The 17,546-nt window shown below is 42.9% G+C and overlaps 1 long non-coding RNA gene across 1 annotated transcript; it reads left to right on the forward strand.

The window, feature by feature from the left end:
* Positions 1 to 9,154: 9,154 nt before the first annotated feature.
* On the forward strand, positions 9,155 to 16,784 carry LOC311227883. The gene is made up of 4 exons (XR_014619648.1): positions 9,155 to 9,228; positions 9,667 to 9,740; positions 10,547 to 10,672; positions 16,451 to 16,784. It is a non-coding gene; the product is annotated as an uncharacterized lncRNA (long non-coding RNA).
* The last annotated feature ends 762 nt before the right edge of the window (positions 16,785 to 17,546 follow it).

Here is a 17,546-nt window from a genome sequence, read left to right on the forward strand (position 1 = left end):
ACCTTTTGACTATTATGTGTGCAGTGACCCGCTTCCCTGAAGCCATTCCTCTACGCAAGATCACAGCTCCAGCTATATCCAAGGCTCTGGTTAGGTTTTTTTCGACTTTTGGCCTACCGAAGGTTATTCAATCAGATCAAGGGTCTAATTTCATGTCCCATCTCTTTGCTCAGGTCCTCCAACAGTTGTCTATCCAGCATTGCCCTTCCTCTGCCTACCATCCAGAGTCCCAGGGAGCGCTGGAGAGGTTCCACCAGACAATCAAAACAATGCTGCGGTCATATTGTACGGAGTTTGAAAAAGACTGGGATGATGGAATCCCTTTGCTTCTATTTGCTGCTAGGGAGGTAACCCAGGAGTCTCTTGGATTCAGCCCGGCTGAGCTGGTGTTCGGCCACACAGTGAGGGGTCCTTTGAAACTGCTGAAGGAAAAGTGGTTGGCTGACCAGACTCCTTCCTCTACTAATTTGCTGGACTATGTGTGTAACTTCAGGCTTAAGCTTAGTAGAGCATGTGAACTAGCGAAAGAGAACCTAAAGGTAGCCCAAGGAAAAATGAAGGTGTGGTATGATAAGCGGGCCCGTCATAGGGTGTTCTCACCGGGAGACAAGGTGTTGGTTCTCTCGCCTATTCTTGGTTCTGCATTACAGGCTAAATACAGTGGGCCATACTCAATAGAGCGCAAAGTTGGTGAGGTCGACTACTTGATTAAGACTCCCGACCGCAGGCGCAAGAGTAGATTATGTCACGTCAATATGTTGAAGGCGTACAATGATAGGGCTCAGATGGACCAGTCAGAGGTCAAGCCTGTGGCTGTTCTAACGATTTCTGCATCTCCTATTGTAGCCGACTGTTCTGTGTCGAAGGAGATTTCTCAGGGCAGGTTGCCAAACACTCAGATACTAGGTGACTTGGACTCCCACCTGTCGTACTTGCCACTTCCTGAGCGTACGGATGTGGTGCGCCTACTTAGACAGCATATACGTTTGTTTTCTGATGTCCCTAGTCGTACTAATGTGCTCGAGCATGACATTGATGTTGGTAGTGCAGGGCCAATTAAGCAACATGCCTACAGGGTGAATCCGGAAAAACGACGGATCTTGAGTAAGGAAGTAGACTATATGGTGAAACATGGCATTGCGGAGCCTAGTTCTAGTGCATGGAGCTCCCCCTGCCTGCTTGTTGATAAGCCAGACTGCACTCATCGGTTCTGTACTGACTTCCGTAAAGTTAATGCAGTAACCAAGCCGGACTCGTACCCTCTTCCTCGGATGGATGACTGTATCGATCGGGTGGGTTCAGCAGCCTTTGTAAGTAAATTGGTTTTGCTAAAGGGATACTCGCAGGTTCCGATTACTCCGCGAGCACGTGAGATATCGGCTTTTGTCACACCAGAGAGTTTCTGCCAGTATACGGTGATGGCCTTTGGCATGCGAAATGCCCCAGCGACGTTTCAGCGGCTAGTGAACAAGGTCCTGGCAGGGGTAGCGTTCTGTGAAGCATACCTGGATGACCTGGTTATCCACAGTTCCTCTTGGTCACAACATGTGGAGCATCTGGCGGAAGTGTTCAAGCGGTTGGGTGAAGCTAACTTGACAGTTAACCTTGCAAAATGTTAGTTTGGACAAGCCACGGTTACCTACCTGGGTAAGGTGGTTGGACGTGGGCATGTGTGCCCCATTGCAGCTAAGGTGGAGGCTATAGTGGGCTTCCCGGCTCCCATCACCAGGCGGGAGTTGAAGCGCTTCCTAGGTATGGCAGGGTACTATAGGAGTTTCTGTAGGAACTTTGCTTCTGTTGCTGCCCCTCTGACTAATCTGCTCAGTCCTAATGTACCTTTTGTGTGGACTGAGACCTGTCAACAGTCTTTTGAGAGTATCAAGGGCATTCTGATTAGTGCTCCAGTTCTGTCAGCTCCTGATTTTCAACTGCCATTCAAGTTAGCAGTAGATGCTAGTGACCTCGGTGCTGGAGCCGTCCTCCTGCAAGAGGATGCATTGGAGGTAGAGCATCCCGTGTGCTACTTTTCTAAAAAGTTTGACAAGCATCAACTGCACTACTCTACTATAGAGCAGGAAGCGCTCGCTTTGGTTCTTGCCTTGAACCATTTTGATGTTTACGTTGGATCGTCCAGTTTGCCCCTTGTTGTGTATACAGACCATAACCCTTTGGTTTTTCTTCGTAGCATGGTGAACTCGAACCATCGTTTGATGCGATGGAGTTTTTTCCTCCAAGCGTATAACTTGGATATTCGCCACATTCGTGGGAGGGACAACGTGCTGGCAGACGCCCTCTCACGGTCATAGTACCGGTGATTGTGGTGCCCGTTATCGCTGTTGTGGTAGTGGCCCTGACAACTAAATGGGTCACAGTTTTTTTTTTTTTTTTTGTTTATGGGTTTGATATGTAGTGGTTGCCTCTTGGGCAACCAGTTTGGTGGGGGAGGTGTTATGTACCATGAGCCTGATCACTCCTGTGTCACTGGGCATACAGGTGAGGGCTGCTAATTAGCTAATTGCTGCTGATTGGTTACCTGCTGGCAGGTTAAAACCAGCCCTTCAGTCACACATGCAGGGCTGTCTGTGGCTAGAAGGAGAGTTGTCACGTTCTTCTATCCTTTGTTCTTTAGTTTGTATCGGTATTTCATTGTTAGAGTAGTTTTTTTGGGTTAAACACGGGTTTTGGTGTCGGTTTTGCACATAGGTTGCGTGCCTTTGAGCCAGGGTCGTAACAACGCCTAATGGTCACTATGAGTATTTGGTCATGCCCTTTGGTTTGGCTAATGCTCCGGCAGTCTTCAAAGCCCTGGTTAACGACGTGCTGCGAGATTTGATTGGGGTGTCTGTGTTTGTTTACTTAGATGATATCCAAATTTTTTCTCGCGATATGGTGCAACACCAACTGCACGTTCGAGAGGTGCTAGACCGTCTCCTCAAGCATCAACTATTCGTTAAGGCTGAGAAGTGTGTGTTTCACACTGACACTGTTTCCTTCCTGGGCTTTGTGTTGACGAAGGGTGATCTTTGCATGGATCCAGCCAAGGTGAGTGCAGTCTTGGACTGGCCACAGCCTTCGTCGCTCAAGGGGTTACAACGTTTTTTGGGCTTTGCAAATTTTTACAGGAGCCTTATTCGCAACTTTAGCGCCTTAGCCAATCCGTTAACAGCTCTCACTAAGTCCTCTCTCCCTGGCTTTGAATGGTAGCCTAGGGCAGAGTCGGCATTCTGCGATCTCAAACATCGGTTTACCTCCGCCCCTGTATTGGTCCGCCACGATGCAGAGGTTCCGTTCATTGTGGAGGTGGATGCTTCTGACATCGCGGTGGGGGGGTGCTCTCTCAGAGATGCTTAATGGATGGGAAAGTGCACCTGTGCGCTTTTTTTCTTGCCGGCTGTCGTCGGCCGAGCGTAACTACGACGTGGGTAATCGGGAGTTATTGGCAATCAAATTGGCACTGGAGGAATGGAGACATTGGTTAGAGGGTGCGGCACATCCTTTCATTGTTTGGACTGATCATAAGAACTTGGCTTACATCCAAGGGGCTAAACGCCTTAATGCTCGCCAGGCCAGATGGGCGTTATTCTTCACTCGATTTTGATTTTCTATCTCCTATAGGCCCGGTTCCAAGAACATCAAACCTGATGCGTTATCGCACCAGTTTGATCTTCCTGGTCGGGAGGAGAAGCCCCATCCCATTATTCCACCGGCCTTGATTTTGGCACCTGTGTCTTGGGGCATAGATAAGGTGGTAAGATCGGCGCTGACACGGGAGCCCGATCCTGGTGGGGGCCCTCCGGGGCGGTTGTATGTGCCCAAGGCGGCACGCTCACGTTTGTTGCAGTGGGCACAGTCCTCATCCCTCACCAGCCACCCTGGGGCCACCAGGACCCTGGAGTTTATCCGTAGGAGGTTCCGGTGGTCGACAGTGGAGGGGGATATGCGTTCCTTTGTGGCGGCCTGTCCGGTGTGCGCGCGCAGTAAGACCTCTCGCTGTGCTCCGGCAGGTCTCCTACGGCCGCTTCCTATTCCTAAACGGCCCTGGTCGCACATATCCCTGGGCTTTATTTCTGGCCTTCATCTTTCAGACGGGTTCACCACCATTTTGGTGGTGGTGGACCGTTTCTCTAAGGCGGCCCACTTTATTCCTCTTCCCAAGCTTCCCTCGGCCCGAATTGTTGAAGTGGAGAGCGGTGGCCCATTTCAACGCCGCGCCTGTGAGCAGCGCCGACAGGTAAGCCACTTTAGACCTATCGCTGTGAAACGTGTGGGGTTGTTGTTCGAACACTAACGAGCACTGGAATAAAAACGCACGGCATTTGGAGACGCTTCCGTCGTAACGTTCTGGTGCGGGGACAGGGGGTTCTCTATGCGGGGGGCTTGGTGCAGCGGGGGTAGCGGCTGGTGGGCCCTGCTGTGCCAAGTGTGCCTCGATACGTAGATACTGTGTTTCTTGCTCAACGGAGTCGAGGGCGAGAGCGGCCAGCTGTGCCGTGACGGCGTCTAGGGAGTGAGCGAGTTGGTCAACACGGGCGGTCTGGCCGTTGATGATACTCACAGACTGCTTCTGAAACCTCTTCCATTCCTCGGTCTCGTGTACAGCTGGTGCTGTCATCATGGTCGTGGTATACTGTGAGAACTGGGGTCTGGAGCACAGCCCAATTGCTGAATACACGAGAAGAGATAGGAGCGGTTTCAAGGGTGTTTAATGTCAATTGAGCAACACAGGAATTGGGGGGAAATAGAACGGGGTTATGTTCTGTCCTGTGGCTGCCGCGGCGGCAGTGAGCGAGCAAGCGGTCCTGGTGCTTGTCTTGGGAGCTGCTGGGTTGCAGCGGGAGAACAAGTGTTCCTCTTCGGGAACAGGTGACGTCCAGGCAGGGACGGCGGTCCTGGGCAGTGGTAATTAATACCACGACAGCTTCTGGTCAGCGTCGAGGTGTAGAAATAGTCCCCCCATCAGGGAAAGATTGAGTGCAGCTGTGGAGAGTGGGGTGCTTGACCGCGTGTGAATTAGGGGGATGGAATACAGCTGGGCGTATGAGGGTGAAGGAAGGGGTGACTGGAGAAAGAGAGGATGAGGAGGAGTGCGCAGTGGATGGAGAGAGGGATGAAGAGGAGCGTGTGGAGGACGTGAGGGAAAAAGGAGGGGGAGTGAAGTAGGCCTGTGCTGTGATTATGACACATTTAAATATAGTCAATTCCTAAATCCAAAAAATACATAAATACCAAAATTACAAAAATACCAGAAACAAAATACATCTTGCCCCTAGTTTCTAGGGCTAGATAGATGAGCCCATTGCCGTGTTTACAAAACGAAAATTCTCGTATGAGCAACCTTAGAAAACAATACCTCATACATAAAAACAATCATTAATCATGAAATCATAATAATGATGGTAAAAGGCACTTATAGGAAACAGGTTAACACGTTCTCTTCATTCATTCCCCTTGGTTCAATGCAATTGAACAAATGAATATAATAACATTCACATTGCAATAATAACTTATGCCTGTCACCCCCTCTAGAGGGCCTGTGGACTAACTCGAGTCCCATGTATTTAAGATCATTAACGGCATGTTTGCATTTAGAAAAATGTCTAGCTACCGAAGACTTGACATCTGAATTTCTAACTGAACATTTATGTTCACTAATCCTCGATTTAAAGGCTCTAGTTGTTTTACCCACATAAGAAAAATTACATGGACATTTCAGCAGATCTACTAGATCTACACAATTTTGTATATCCCCAAGTACACAAAACAACATTTAATGTTCTGATATAGTGCAGCGAGTGACAGTCACTTTTATTAAGATGAAACCAAAGCTAGTTTTTGCATGTTACAATCAGCAACGAGTAAACAATATTCATATTCCATAGTCTGTGAGGATATTCTATAGACTTGTGTTCCCAAGGAAAGGAGGAGCGAGCTGTTTTGTTTTCACTTGGTTCTACATTTAAAGACTGCAGATGCACGTCAAAATGTGTTTAGATGTAAACATCGAAATGTCCTTTTCCATCATTATTTACAATATAACAAACAATAACAGAGTTTAACATTACATCAGATGTGCACAATTGATATTTATTCATGTTCATTCTCTCAGCGCTAACCCATTGATTGATTGATTGATTGATTGATTGATTGATTGATTGATTGATTGATTGATTGATTGATTGATTGATTGATTGATTGATTGATTGATTCATTGATTCATTGATTCATTGGAAATTGTATTAACAGATTGCAGAATGGGTACAATACAGTACGGCTCAATACACACAATTGTTAAGGGGATGCAGACCAGAGAAAGACTTTCGTCTTTACAAAGGACCCTGATGGTTTCATGTGTAATTAGGTCTAGCCTAGTGTAATTCACATACAGACTTTACAGGCCACGATTAATTTAATCTACAACACTCACATTTTATTTAGATTTATTTGTTTGTTTCTCTGATGATGAATACTGGAATCAAGTCCAGTCCAGTACAATTTTAGTATTTGTGAAAAATAAATGGAAATATCAGTGATTACCCTGGTTAAATACAGTTTTATTGTTTTTAGGTTTTCCTCAAGGTCGTTCATTGCACTGCTATGGCTTAAATAATTATGTTCTGATTCTGAAACAATACACAACAGATCCCAGATGAATTGAGAAGCCACTCTTTGCTAAACAAATGTACAGGCTGACCTGGATTGGAGGTGTGTGTGTGTGTGTGTGTGTGTGTGTGTGTGTGTGTGTGTGTGTGTGTGTGTGTGTGTGTGTGTGTGTGTGTGTGTGTGTGTGTGTGTGTGTGTGTGTGTGTGTGTGTGTGTGTGCGTGCGTGCGTGCGTGCGTGCGTGCGTGCGTGCGTGCGTGCGTGCGTGCGTGCGTGCGTGCGTGTGGGTGTGTGGGGGGGGGGCTTACTGAGGGCTATTGACCTTGGCTGTCTATGCATAATTACTAGTTGTTATGATCAAACCTGCCAATGTGGTCTCTATGCTGATTCTAAGCTCATTGGCATGCATGTATTTCTACCTTTTTATAAGCTGCCATTAATAGACTGCTGGTAGGAGCCATAATGAACCATTGAACAAAATAATTGTTGTTGTAATTACCTGTAAAGAGTTTATATCCACACAATTAAAATGGCAAGAGGGGTCGTTTGCGGACAAGCAGAAATGTGGGTAAAATGCCCTGGCATGTTGGTCATGTTGGCATGTATGACACCCCTCTGGCACGTGCTGCATCGTCAAATTATTTAGCTCTCTGGTCAGAAATACATCCAAGCTGAAACTTAGCAATTTTTCACGTTAATATAGTCCAGCCAGGTTAAGTTCTAGCCATGTGACATGGAAATTATATTTCACTTTCAAACCATCTATTGTGTATTCATAAAACAGACACACACTGTTTCAGAACAAGGAGAAAGATAATAATATAAGCATATTCCTCTACATCTGCTGTAGTATCGTTCATCAAGAGATGATGCTGGATGTGCTTTCATGTATTTTTGGATGATCTGACATGCTGAGACACAATGTCACTACAGCTCTGCTTTTGTTCATGCAGGCATTGACATTGTCAATGGAACAGATCGTTTGGACCAATAGCGAGGGTGCTGTGATGGGTACTGCATGGCAATCCATTAGAAACCCAGTAATGGGCTCCCAGGGCTTGCTAGACTGCACACCCTCTAGCTCCCTACCGTACGCTTGGTTAATGTGTTTTCAGGTCCTTATCTGTAAATCTTCCTTTATTAAAGAAAATGGGGATCTGAATTGATGTTCAAATATTTGAATAATAAAATTATTAAAAAGATTAATATTTTATGCAAATATTGTTTTGTCTCAGAAAATATATTTCCCCTTGTTTTAACCAGTAATGTGTTGAGATGGGACCCTATTAACTGTTACACCATTGAACGGCATGATGGTTACAGCTTGCTAGCTAGCCAGTGTAGAAGGGTGGATTATCCCTGCTTGTGGGAGTGGTAGTACACACTAAAAACAGATTGGTCAAATTTGACCCAATTTGGGTTATTTTTGACCCAATTCACTGGTCAAAAAGGGCCCGACCAGTGTGTGGGTTAATTTGACCCATTATTATTGGTTATAATAATACGTTACGTACGTACGTTACGTACGTACGTTTTTAATAGTTACATAAGCATTGTTGTAACTAGTGTTAACAAATACTTTATTATAGTTCAATTGTGTTAAACTTGGGACACAGCCATGGCTCTATTTTATTTCGTTTTGTATGTGAGGCATTTTAGCTTGCAGTTGTTGTGTTGCATTGTGGGTCTTCAGCACAAAGTAATCCCTTGCTGAGGGTAAGATGGTTTTCTGTCTGCTCAGACTCAGAATACTTAATTAACATGATCTGTGCTTCATAAAAAACAGATATTATTTATCTGGTTTTGGTTATTTTGCACAGTAAATACTTATTCAGGCCTACCTGCAATTCAGAATTTAATCCAGCAGGGCGGCAGTGATGTTCATTCTGCCTTTTGTTATATATAAAAAATGGGGCTTTGAAAGACTGACATATTTGAACTTCTAGCTCCTGCTACTCTAAACATATATATATATAATATACACAGTCTTGATAAATTGCATACAAGGTTTTTTGAATATTTTGATCGTCTTCTTTTTAGAATTCGCTGGCAATCATCGCCGCTATCAAGGTGAGTTAACTAACACATTCTCAAATCATGTTTTGTTTTTACCACCAGACATGCGCTAGGTATATGGAGCTAGGTACACTTGCTACTGTAGGTTATATGGTGCTCATTGATAACTACTTTGATGGTGCTTATTTTTTCCTTATTTTGTTAATTATGTTGCTCTTTCTCTAGGAATGCCAATGTATAACTCCAGCCCCTATTACCACACTGCCATTGATTCAGCTCAGTAAGTATTATCTTTCAATTCAATATTGTCTGTCTCTCTCACCCCACTTCAAACTTCACACCTTTATCTGTGTTTTCATCTCTGTCTTTCTGTCTCTCTCACCTCGACCCCCTCCACTTCACACAACACCTACATTGCCAAAGCCTTTGTCATTTGATGACACAGCAGTGCTATGTCTGTCTCTCCCTCTATCTCCGTCTCCCTCTCTCACTGGCATAACATTTTTATTGTCGTATTCAATATTTCAGAGATTCTTCGCCAGAGGAACTTGAAGCCATTCCTGAATTACCACCAGAGACCAGCAGTTGCACGCAGGCAGAGACTGCCTGTAGCGTGAGTTGAATTTTATACACAAGTTCACTGGTGTTTATTCTTATATAAAACGTCTCTAAAGACGTATGTTTACCTTTGCATTGATTGGCGGATTTTTGACTGAAGACATTGGATCGTTCCTGCTCTCCCATCCAAGTCCCAGGTTGTAATGACGTAATCATGACACTTAGTTGATTTTGAGTAGACAATTACTCGTTGCATCTGGGCTCATAGTCATAGCCATATAGGAATGACCGCTACACCGTTGCGCCAATAGCGGCCGAGGGAGGGAGAGTTAAGCGATTTCTTTGTCATTCAGACAGATTCTCCTATCTGCACCTATCTGACACGTATAGCCACTGATGGTGGAGAAGTGCTGTCCAATTAGCCATTTTGGGGAAATTCAGGCATAAAATAATATTCTGTTGTGTGTCACTGTCAAACAATCCAATATTTCAGAGATTCTTCGCCAGTTGCGGGAAGTATGTCACCACCTGAAGACGCAGACCACCACCTGAAGCCCATGTAGAATTGTGAGTTGAATTTTATACATGATAGATCAGTGGTTCTCAAACTTTTTACACCAAGTACCACCTGAGAATGTAGCTGGCTCTCCAAGTACCACCATATGACCGGTGTTAAAATACAGTCTATTCAGCTATGCACAGTTCACGCAGGAGGCAAATGTATTCCGAATACCATTATTTATTGTTAACTTTTGTCAGACACAGCCACAATGTACAAAGGGATAGCACTAGAACTAGCAAACGCGTCCACACAACTCATACAATGCAAGGGCATTGAGAACATAATAACTAACATTCTCACATAGCAAGTGAGAAAATTAAGAACAACTGTATTTCAGCAAATGTACTTAATCTCTATCTCTCTCTCTCTCTCTCTCTCTCTCTCTCTCTCTCTCTCTCTCTCTCACACAGCAAGCAATTGTCCATCATTCTCTCTCTCTCTCTCTCTCTCTCTCTCTCACACACACACACACACACACACGCACACACACACACACACACACACACACACACACACACACACACACACACACACACAATTATTTTGTTACAAAAACTTAATTTCCTGCATTCTGGTGCAGGACTTTTTGAAATTTTACCCTTTAAATGCCAGTTTGTGTGATGGCATCACAAATTATTGTTAAAATAAACACACAAAGTAAAATATGTTCAATAGGATAGGAGCCCCGCATTTAGTGATCTAGGAGGCAAGTATTTTGTAATAAGATCAGATAGATAGAGCAATCACAAAATAAAGAAATGAGGCTCATCGTGCTCGCAAGCCACTGTCTAAAGTCTAATTGTGTTCTCAGAGGGATGACACTGGTGATCTACACCTCTACCAGAGGCCAGCAGCCAGAGGGGGACCCTGCGGACCACAAGGCCATCTGAATCATCATATGCTGAATTGACATGGATGGCATCTCCCTTAAGCTGATGTGAGTATAACTTCCATGTACAAACACAAACACACCCACTCTATCTATATCTCTCTTCTAGGACATGTCATCATCATCAAACCTTTATTTAATTCTTGGGAGAACAGTAGGGTTGTAAAAAAAAGTGTAAACATCTTCAAATCATTATTAACACATCCACGCTGTAAAGGGTTATTGCCCGCCATGCTTTGACCGCCAGATCTCGCGAGTAGGGTCGAGCTGCAGACTCGGAGCCTCGGTCCAGATTGGAACTTCCGCTCGGAGCCTCGGTCCAGATTGGAACTTCCGCCCTGCCACAGGACTATTACTCCTGTGACAGGGCAATGCGCTGATTGGCGGAAAGTACGGAAGTATCTCGAAGTACGTCTGACGTATCTCGAATTACGTCTGACGTTTCTCTACGTTAGCGAACATTAAACGTTGTATTCATAAAATAATATAAATTCAGCAGCATGGGGAGGGCCGGGGGGAGGGGAGGTACAGGTAGTAGAAGACATAGAGGTACAGGTCACATAATTATAGTACAGTGGAGAAGTAAAAATAGAATAAAAAGGCAGTGGAAACAATATACAATATTATTAACTCTAATAATAACACGCCTCGCGGGCTCATTATAATACGAGAGCCGTGGGTCTGCATTGTATAGAGCGGATCCCCCGGCCGTATTCAAGCGCTGGAGCGCTTTGCGATGGATCAAACTGTATTAATATAGTAGTAATAATAGTAGTTGGCTAGTTGCACGCTTCTGGCCACCTCCCGCAGTGCGCGCATACACATACTGTCTGTAGCCTATACAGTACGTGCAAAATTAGTTGTCAAGAGCCAATCGCACAGGTTGCCTCATCTCATCTGGCTCTGCAAATAGATCTAGAGTCTGAATATCATATATAGCCTGCTGATGATCTCTCTCTCTCTCTCTCTCTCTCTCTCTCTCTCTCTCTCTCTCTCTCGTCTCAAATCCATTCTGAGAACGGAATGCAGTGCCCGCGACGAGGGTCTTGATTGATTGATTGATTGATTGATTGATTGATTGATTGATTGATTGATTGATTGAAAATTGTATTAACAGATCATGCTGGACCTACAAAACAGTACAGTACTGTTTCTCATTCCTGTACTGTTGTTTATACTCTGCTCCTGTGTTGTAACCCAACCCCCTCCAATGTACAGTAAATGACCAAGTATGGTTTTGTCAATATTCCAATGTACAGTTTTGCTTGTACAGTTGTACAGTGTCCCCCACCCACCCACCCCTCCTACCCGACCCCCCCCCCCCCCCCAAGGCAAAAGTCTTTCTCTGGTCTGCATCCCCTTAACAATTGTGTGTATTGAGCTGTACTGTACTGTACCCATTCTGCAATCTGTTAATAAAATGTTCAATCAAGAATGGAGTGATTGACAGTGTCAAAGGCCTTTTGTAGGTCCAGCATGATCTGTTAATACAATTTTCAATCAATCAATCAATCAATCAATCAATCAATCAAGACCCGCGTCGCAGGCACTGCATTCCGTTCTCAGAATGGATTTGAGAGAGATCATCAGCAGGCTATATATGATATTCAGACTCTAGATCTATTTGCAGAGCCAGATGAGATGAGGCAACCTGTGCGATTGGCTCTTGACAACTAATTTTGCACGTACTGTATAGGCTACAGACAGTATGTGTGTATGCGCGCACTGCGGGAGGTGGCCAGAAGCGCGCAACTAGCCAACTACTATTATTACTACTATATTAATACAGTTTTATCCATGGCAAAGCGCTCCAGCGCTTGAATACGGCCGGGGGATCCGCTCTATACAATGCAGACCCACGGCTCTCGTATTATAATGAGCCCGCGAGGCGTGTTATTATTAGAGTTAATAATATTGTATATTGTTTCCACTGCCTTTTTATTCTATTTTTACTTCTCCACTGTACTATAACTATGTCTTCTACTACCTGTACCTCCCCTCCCCTCGGCCCTCCCCATGCTGCTGAATTTATATTATTTTATGAATACAACGTTTAATGTTCACTAACGTAGAGAAACGTCAGACGTAATTCGAGATACGTCAGACGTACTTCGAGATACTTCCGTACTTTCCGCCAATCAGCTCATTGCCCTGTCACAGGAGTAATAGTCCTGTGGCAGGGCGGAAGTTCCAATCTGGACCGAGGCTCCGAGTCTGCAGCTGGACCCTATTGGATCTCGCTGTACAGCGTTATTGAGATCAATATTGAATTTTTTCGCCATGGCATTCAAAATTCATATATACACCCATGGCCGCCTAGTTATAGTTGAAAGTGGGGGTGCAAGATTCTTTTTTATTCTTTTTTTTTTATTTAATTTTTTTTACATTTAATGAACACCTGTATGTGCAATTTCCTGCAATATAGAGCCTTCAATCTTGACCAAAATAAAGCTGCTCTTTTCACTATAAAACTCAGTTTATATTGCAGTATGATAGCTATAATAATAATAACTTCACTGCGAGGGCTCTTTTAGCTAACGCTAGCTAGGCACGTATGATAGCCAATTACTATTATAATAATAATAATAATAATAACTTTCCCATCCTCCCAAAGCCCCTCCGGCCCCGTTCACATCCGCAGCGGCAGTACCAACAACAACAACAATTAATTGACGCCAGGGGCGTATCTAGACCCAGCACTTCAGTAGGGCACAGAAGGGCACCAACAACTACGAAGCGGGAGCGCGTAGCGCGACCGCGGAAAAAATTTGGCCGGTTTTGGCCGGTTTGTGGGCGAAAATGGGTGGATTTTGTAACTATTTTTTTTTAACTTTATTTCGGTTTTATGGTTAGGTTAGGGTTATGTTATTTAATTATTTTGGGGAGCCAGCCCCCCAAACTCCTGAAATGCATAGAAATCTATGAAATAAATAAAACAATCTGACATTTATATTAATTAAAAAGAGCTAGCCACCCAAACCCCTAAAATACATAGAAATCTATGCATTTTGGAACAGTTACTATATATATAGTCAATAAAGCATTTAGTCATACTTAAAGTTTAAAGTGCTTTACTTGCATTGAACATTGCATTGAACATTGAACATTGAGGAGACATCATTAGAAAGCACAATGTATGTTTCCATAGTTACGCAGATGACACACAATTGTACATCTCCGCTGAACCAAATGATCACACAGCTATAAACTCCATTTCCGCCTGTCTCTTAGCAATAAACAAATGGATGACGAACAACTTCCTAAAATTAAATGAGGGCAAAACTGAAATCCTACTAGTCGGTCCTATAACAAAAAGAGAAATGTTACAGAGCAATATGGGGCAACTTACTCCTTGGATCAAACCCGAAGTTACAAGTAAGTGATCATCTACTACTGGTCTATTGAAGGTTCCAAGCCACAGTCTAAAGAAAATCAGGGATGCAGCCTTTGCTAACTATGCACCAAAGTTATGGAACACACTACCTATGGACATTAGGGAAGCTAGATCTCTTAATATTTTCAGAAATAAGCTAAAAACGTACCTCTTCACCATAGCCTTCTAATACACCCCGCTGTTGATTGTACTGTAGCACTATTTTACTCTGGCCATTCTATTGCATAATTTTACTATCTATTCTACTATTCTATTATTGCACTGTATTATTGGTGTGCAAACCAGTCAACTTACAAAAAAGAGCCTGTTGGAGGATTTCAACAAGATAAATGCAGTGCAAAATATTTCACTATAATATTTCAAAGCGAAGTAAAAAATATTATAATAATTATTTGATCATGTTAAATTATCATTTGATCATGTTAAAAAAGGGAAAATAAAAAACATTTGTTAAAAAAAAAAAAAAAGAAAAAAAAAAAAACATTTTTTTTTATTTTATTTTTCATCACTGGGGCACAGATGATCATCACTAGGGCACGTGCCCTAGTGATAGTGGTCTAAATACGCCTCTGATTGACGCTATCAATAGCCCCAGTGAGCTGAATGAATGAATGAAAACTTTATTTAACAGATTGCAGAATGGGTACAATACAGTACGGCTCAATACACACAATTGTTAAGGTGATGCAGACCAGAGAAAGACGTTTGTCTTGTTTACATCAGGGTCCATACTAGCCCCTTTCGTGACTGTGCTGCACCGAGTGAATCCACAGTCACTTGCTCCTCAATGGGAAACCAACCTAGATTTACCCTGAAGGACTGGTTCTGGCCGAACCGTTCGTTATACAAGTATCACAGAGACATTACAAATGTGCTCACAGTTGCATGAGGGTTTCGGACAGAGATACGGGATGGTGCGCAGGCGCTGTGATCACCCAACAGCGGAAATAATGCCGCTTTGAGCAGTTTATAAAAAAATATTAAAAATATTTATTAGCAACGCCGAGCTTTCAAACCATCCCGTATCTCTGTCCGAACATATACAGAAATAAATACAGTAAAAACATACATGACATCATGACATTTATGGCATAGGGACATACATGACATACAGGTATATACTGTAGTACTGTTACATTTGTGACATATACGATATGCAAATAATATACAGTACTGTTACCCAGAGATCCTAACAGAAAATATTATATATATATATGATGGGGATGAGACTGTACATTAGGATGAGGGGGGGGGGGGGGGTGGACATTTACGGTGGCCAGTTTCGAATTGCAGTCTCCCGTAGGTGCTCTTTAAGAGCGGTTTTGAATGTGGGCAGGGGTAAAGTGGGTTTTAGGAGTGAGGTTAAGCAGTAGTCTGACCAGTTTGTTTTGTGATGTTTGTAATCTTGTTTTTAGTGCCTTTGAGGTGCTTTGGTACCATGAGGTGCAGGCATAGTCGTAGTACCCTTGAATGAGTACTGAGAGTACCCATGATTTTTGCCATTTTGTTATCGTGAAATTGGTATTAAATTTAATTCTGATTGGCATTAAAAAGTCTTAAAGCCTTAAATCTGACTGGGCTAAACCCTGGTTATTTTCAGCCCAATTTATTCATTTCACTGCAAACCATCTGATCAATATATCACCCATACTACATAAAGCATTTACTGACGATCACGTAATTATAAACGCCGCCCCCCCCCCCCTTTCCTCCGTGCATGATGACGCATAACGTATACGATCATATACAGTTGAATTTTTTAATATAGCGTGTCTAGGGAATAAACGGCAATCGATGCATTTAGGTCTATAACTCACGTTCTAGGAATTACTACAGGAAATGATAAAACATACTTATATTCTAGAAGGTATTTTTGTATTTTTGTATGAATGAAAAAGTATAACGTTCCTAGATCCTGAACAATAGATAATCGATGTTGAATGCAGGCATTAAAGTGTTCCGTCTCAAGACGGATTTCTGTCAATTTGATTGGGGAGATCCGTCAATTTGATTCGCAGTCTAACGGAATTGACTACCTGGTATAATATGATTTGTAGATGCATACAGATTGAAACAAAATTGAGCCAATCAGAGGCGCCAAATATCATGAAAAGGGAATTTTTTCTACCGAGGCGGCGCCAAGCAGTCATCACTCAGGGACTCGAGTGGTTGCAGCTGGAGGCTATTGGGCGAGTGACATTTGCGAGGTCTGTCCGCCACATGGCAGGGTAACAAAATAGTTGTGTCCCCTGCTGTGGTTGTGAGTATAGTATACGTTTATTAGCTTAACTCCGTAGCAACATCACACAGGTGTATCTGTAGACAGTCTCCTCCCCACCGTATATATCTTTTTTCCTACCACCCACCCCCTCCTAATGTACAGTCCCGGACTTTCCAGTGAATCATAGTGTCCTTTTTTTTCATTTTCCCAGATGCACCATGCACCAAGGATCCAGCTGATTACTGCCAATCTGGAGGATTGTTCCTTATCTGCTCTTCACTTGTGCCACTGATTCATTGACCTTTTGTGGTGTGGTATGTTTTGATTTTTACTTAGTAATACACTGTATAGTTGGGATTCTGAATTAAACAGTATAATGTTCACATATATTATGGAGCCCCCAGGGGTCGGGAGAATATTGTGGAAAACAATATAAAACTGAAATGGTAAAGCTAAAAAACTGTAGACCTGACCACAACCCCCTCGGTTCAACAGCACAATATGTTGCTTTCTCCGCTTTTAAAAGTTGAAATCATCTGATGACATTGAAGGGATAGTTCAGAATTGTGGACATAAAGTTTAATTTACTACTTGGCCATTATGTTATGTTCAATGGACTGCACTTATATAGCAATAGCGCTTTTATCCAAAGCGCGTATGGCCTCTCATTCACCTATTCACACACATTCACACACCAATGGTGGCAGCTACCATGCATATTGATCCATAAATAGTGTTTAGATTGTACTTCTATAGGTTTTTAACTTTACATACTGTATTTAAACATTATATTTGAACAAACACTGCAAGCTAAAGTTTTAAATCATTTGAATCTGTTTTATACAGCACACTTGCTTCCAAAATAAAGCAGTTTTACAATCCTGATCGTTTGTTAACACTTGAAGCTTTTTGTTTCTAACAATCTGTACAATAAAAGTGTTTCTCTGCTGAACTTTGAGTTCTGTCACTTTATTGAAGGAGTTTGATTGTAATAATTGAGGAAAAACCTGTGAAATAACAGTGTTTCACTGCTGAACTTTAAGTTCTGTCACTTAATTGAAGGAGTTTGATTGTAATAATTATGGGAAAACCTGTAAAATAACAGTGTTTCACTGCTGAACTTTAAGTTCTGTCACTTTATTGAAGGAGTTTGATTGTAATAATTGAGGAAAAACCTGTGAAATAACAGTGTTTCACTGCTGAACTTTAAGTTCTGTCACTTTATTGAAGGAGTTTGATCGTAATAATTTAGGAAAAATCTGTGAAATAACAGTCTTTCACTGCTGAACTTTGAGTTCTGTCACTTT

The sequence above is a fragment of the Notolepis coatsorum genome (genome assembly GCF_963971535.1).
Source record: "Notolepis coatsorum genome assembly, chromosome: 5".
Classification (NCBI taxonomy): Eukaryota; Metazoa; Chordata; class Actinopteri; order Aulopiformes; family Paralepididae; genus Notolepis; species Notolepis coatsorum.